Below are 5,168 nucleotides of genomic sequence, written 5' to 3' on the forward strand. Positions count from 1 at the left end.
GCTGTCTCAACCCAGGCTGTGGAGGGTCCATAGTCAACCAGCTAAGCGATCAACCAAGCAAGCAACCAGCCAAGCAGGCAGTCAGCCCTGTGCTCATGCCACCTGCCCTCCCGGAGGTTTCTGCCCCTCGGCGGGGAGAAGAGACACAGAGTACACCGGAGAAGCTAACATCAGACAGTGCGCTTAGTGCCCAGTGGAGGGTGTAGTTAGGAAGCACGAGTGCTCAATGGAACAGGTGGAAAGACAGCTGGCCCGGGGTTTACAGGATGGCTCTCAGCTCAGCTGTCAGCGCCCCCCGCCCTTCCTTTATCACCCTTCCTTAGCAGCTCCTCTAAACTTTAGTCCCTCTGACACACAGCCTGTTGCATTTTTCTTAGCACTTCTCACTCTTTGAGATCATCCTGTTCATTTGTTTAACTTCCGCTCAAATGTAAGCCCTTGAGGGCAAGGATTTTGCCTGCCTTGCTCAATAATGATTCTCAGTAAGGGCTCAATGGTTATTTATTGAAAAATGAAATAATAATTCTTCGCGGAATGAATGAATTACTGGAATCATACAGCCACTAGACTGTAAGCGCCTGACAGGGAGGGTCTTGCCAGACTTGTCCAGCAAAATCCCCCTGCACCTACATAATCTCTGGTTGTTGCGTAAATGAATGAATGAGAAGGACGTGAGGGGGCAGGATGGCATGGCATGCGGTTTCATCCACATCACGAGATGAACCTCGTCCAGTGGACAAACTGGCCTCACTTTCAGGACAAGGCCTCTCTCTCTGGTACCCACCACACTCCACAACCTGTACCCCCTAACAGAAAAATTTGCCGTTTTAAATGATGGCTGTGGAGGAAAATTTTTACATCTAGTTACCTAGGAGCTAGTTCGAAGCACTGCCTCATTCTTGTTCTTAGCTCATTTGATTGTTAAAAACAAATAAAAGCCAGGTTAATTTAGGAGGGAGGATAATTTTTTAAAATAGCCGAGGTCCTTTATATAAAGAAAGAGAAAAATTACATTGGACAGGAAGGAAATAATATGCTTGGGTAGTTGCTAAGTGCAGTTCGTGGTACCTAGGACTTTAAAAACAAAACCTACAGTACTTAGAGGGGATTCGTAGGGAGGTAATGCTTTACGGGCTGCTGAGAGAGCCTCAGCCTCGATTACTGAGAAGTTAATGTCATTAGCTTCAATTGAGAGGTTAATGTCGCTGGGTGTTAAAAACACTGGTTCAGGAACCCTCAGCACAGAGCAGCCTGTCTCCCCTATTCCCGGAGCTCCGTGAAGCTGTTCACCATCCAGGATTCCTATTCTGTTTATTTTAGAGAATGTTATTCTGCCCCCTAGTTCAATATTTCTGTTTTTTTAAAGTTGTGAAAATGACAGCTACCCCCCCCCATCCTATATCAGTCTATCGATTTTGCTCACTACAGCTTGAGTGGTGGGGATGGGGGCATGGAAGGCTGGAGATCTAGGCCCAACTATCTCATCTGTGTGGAAGTCATACCACCGACCTTGTACTTGGGTTTGGAGAGCAGGACTTTACATAGATTTTCTCCTGGAGACTCACACAGGAACACACAGAGGAAACAAATGAATGGTTTTTAGATACCTAAGCCTTGTGTCACTGACTGTGCCTCTCACAGAAACAGGCAAGTCACTAGCAGGTCATTAAATTGACTTGAAATTAAGTAGGTGACTGGCTCTTTTTTAAAAAAAAATTATTTATTTATTTGTTCTTAATTTTGGCTGTGTTGGGTCTTGGTTGCTGTGCACGGGCTTTACTCTATTTGCAGAGAGTGGGGGCTACTCTTCGTTGCGGTGCACGGGCTTCTCATTGCTGTGACTTCTCTTGTTGCGGAGCCCGGGCTCTAGGCACGCAGGCTTCAGTAGTTGTGGTGCGCGGGCACACGGGCGAACGGGCTTAGCTGCTCCGCGGCACGTGGGATCTTCCCGGACCAGGGCTTGAACCTGTGTCCCCTGCATCGGCAGGTGGATTCTTAACCACTGCGCCATCAAGGAAGCCCCGGTGACTGGCTGTTATGACACTTACTTACCAGGATGACACGCAATCCCCAGAGCCTCACGCCCTTCCCTGTGCTTGGGGTGCGCGTTGGGGAGAATGCAGATGGGATTCCTACCATCGAGAAACTTCAAAACTGGCTGAGGAGCCAAAACACAAGGCGAACAATAACTAGAAGATGAACAACAAGGTCCTTCCGTGCAGCACAGGGAACTATGTTCCATACCTTGTAATAAACTATAATGGAAAAGACTCTGAAAAAGAATCTATATATAGCTGAATAGCTGCTGTATGCCAGAAACTAACACAACATTGTAAATCAACTATACTTCAATTTAAAAAAACACAAAAAACTAGAAGATTTTTAAAGCGGGGGTGGGATGGGGTTAGGTGTTCAGAGCAGAGGCCCATGGCTGTGAAGGCAGCTCCTTCTCAGGAGATGGTGGTGGAGCCTCTTCCCGGGCTGCGGAGCAGGATTTGGCTGAAGGGCCTCCATTAGGGGCTGGGAAGTGAAGAGGCTGCAGGGCCACGTTCGTGGGGCACAGAGACAGGCCTGGCAGGAGAAGCAGATGAAGTTACGTGCCTCAACTTCAGCTGGGCGCCGGCGCCTTTAATTCCCCAAGTCAGTCATTCTCATGCCATCTTCACAATTTGCCCTGTCTTCATACCATCTGTTCCATTATTACCTAAGTTTCTTATATCAGCTTTTTAACAAATACACTTTATGTAACTACCGTCAATAGAAAAAAATTTTTTTTTCTCTCCTGATTTTCACTCAACACGTAACTATTAAAGCAAAACAGTAAGCCTGTGGCCTCTCCATCATCTTTCATAGACTCCAGGAGTGGGTGTGTCTCATATTGGGGTCAGTTTCCAAGCTTCTTAAGTGCTCTTTAACCCTCATCTGTGCTCTTCAAACTCCAAACCCACCTCTTCCTCTGAACCTCTCAGCCATGACCCTTGTCTCTGAATTTACTGTGAGCTTCTTCATCGTTAATCCTCTTCTATATTTCTCTGCACTCAGAGAACACATTCTTCCCAACCTTTTTGCCTTTCCTCCCTTCATTTATTTATTCAACAAATAGCCACAGATCACCTATTCTAGGCCCTTGCTACAATCATGGAGCTGACACTACACCAGCAGCTCACAATCAGCGGCGACTTCCTCCGAGAAACACATGACAATGTCTGGAGACCTTTACGGTTGTCACAGCTGGGGAGGGGGGTGCACCTGGCATCCAGTGGGCAGAGGCTGGGATGCTGCTAAGCACTCTACAGGACACAGGACAGAGACAGTCCCTCACATCAAAAAAGTGCCGGCCCTAAGCGTCAGTAGAAACGCTACTGACATTTCTAAAAGCGTCGTAGAAACGCTGGGCTCAGGCTAACAGGCTCTTAGAATCTGGACTTAGGATCAGACAGGTTTACCTGCCTGGACTCCATCTTTTGTCTTTCCAGTCGCCAACTCACCTGACCTTTACAGCTACAGCGATTACTAGCTGTCCCTCCACAGGCCACAAGTTCCACACCCTTGAACTTTGCACGCGGTGTTCTCTACGCAGAAGGCACTTTCCCCTCATTTGCCCTAAAGATTCTTGCTCATGTCTTGAGGCTGCAAATACTCCCCTGACCCCGAGTACCTCACAGGTGTGCCTCTCCCCAGCTCGGCCCAACGCTTTGTTTCTGCTTCTGTGCTGGTGGCATTTTGTATAGATCTTGTGATTGTATTGTGTGTGCGTGTCCACAGCTGCGATGTAAAGTACAAAGTTGTGACTCCTGTCTTAGTCAGTTCAGGCTTATGTAACAAAATACCACAGGTTGGGTGGCTTATAAACAGCAGAAATTTATTTCTTTCAGTCCTGGAAGCCCAAGATCAGGGCACCAGCAGGGTCGGGCTGCTGACTTCTCGTTGCAGCCTCACTTGGTGGAAGGGGCAAGGGGGCTGTCTCGGGCCTCTTTTGTGAGAGCATCGATCTCATCCATTTGGGGACCTCCCAAAGGCCCCACACTCTTTTTAAAAAATATTTATTTATTAAAATATTTATTTATTTATTGCCTGCGTTGGGTCTTAGTTGCGGCATGTGGGCTCTTTGTTGCAGCGTGCAGGCTTCTCACTAGTTGTGGCATGGGCTCAGTTGCCTGGAGGCATGTGGGATCATAGTTCCCCAACCAGGGATCGAACCTGTGTCCCCTGCATTGCAAGATGGATTCTTTTTTCTTTAGATGTTGGGGGTAGGAGTTCATTAATTAATTAATTAATTTTTGCTGTGTTGGGTCTTCGTTTCTGTGCGAGGGCTTTCTCTAGTTGTGGCGAGCGGGGGCCACTCTTCATCGCGGTGCACGGGTCTCTCACTATCACGGCCTCTCTTGTCGCGGAGCACAGGCTCCAGACGCGCAGGCTCAGTAGTTGTGGCTCACGGGCCTAGTTGCTCCGCGGCATGTGGGATCTTCCCAGACCAGGGCTCGAACCCGTGTCCCCTGCATTAGCAGGCAGATTCTCAACCACTGCGCCACCAGGGAAGCCTGCAAGATGGATTCTTAACCACTGGGCCACCAGAGAAGTCCCAAGGCCCCACCTTCTAATGTCATTGCGTTGGACGTTAGGATTTCAATATGATTTTGGGGCGGGGGGAGAGGCACAAACATTCAGACAATAGCAACTTCTGTGTTAGAGGGATGAGAGGGCCTGTGGCCATACTGGGAAGCAAGAATCATCGAAACATGAACATCTTTATTCCCGAGCCAAACACTTGGAAACTTAGCACCTCCAGAGAACACTAGCCTAGACCTTGTTGAGCCCAAGTGTCTTCTGGTTAGTCTCTCAGTGCTCGTCTATGGGGGAAAATGTGCCACCAACTGTTGGAAAGTGAAGTGGCAACGCTGGGAAAAGATGCAGGATTTTATCAGGTTGAGCAGGTGACCCCCAAGACCTCCTACATCACATGTGAAACCACCGGTGGATGACTTCCTGTGGAATCAAGGCAGCTAACAACTGAGAAGAGAAAGTTGACAAGAGATGGTTCCCGAAGTCAAAGCATGTCATAAGACAATGCTTTGAATAGCTAAGGAGTAGGAGGGACCCATGGGAAAACTAATCAAGTCCTTGAATAGTTCTGCAAAGATCTCCATCACTGTGATTGGGCTGTGAAA

This window comes from Delphinapterus leucas, chromosome 15 (genome assembly GCF_059928025.1).
Source record: "Delphinapterus leucas isolate spDelLeu-1000000601 "Yukka" chromosome 15, BTC_Dleu_Yukka2, whole genome shotgun sequence".
Taxonomy (NCBI): Eukaryota; Metazoa; Chordata; class Mammalia; order Artiodactyla; family Monodontidae; genus Delphinapterus; species Delphinapterus leucas.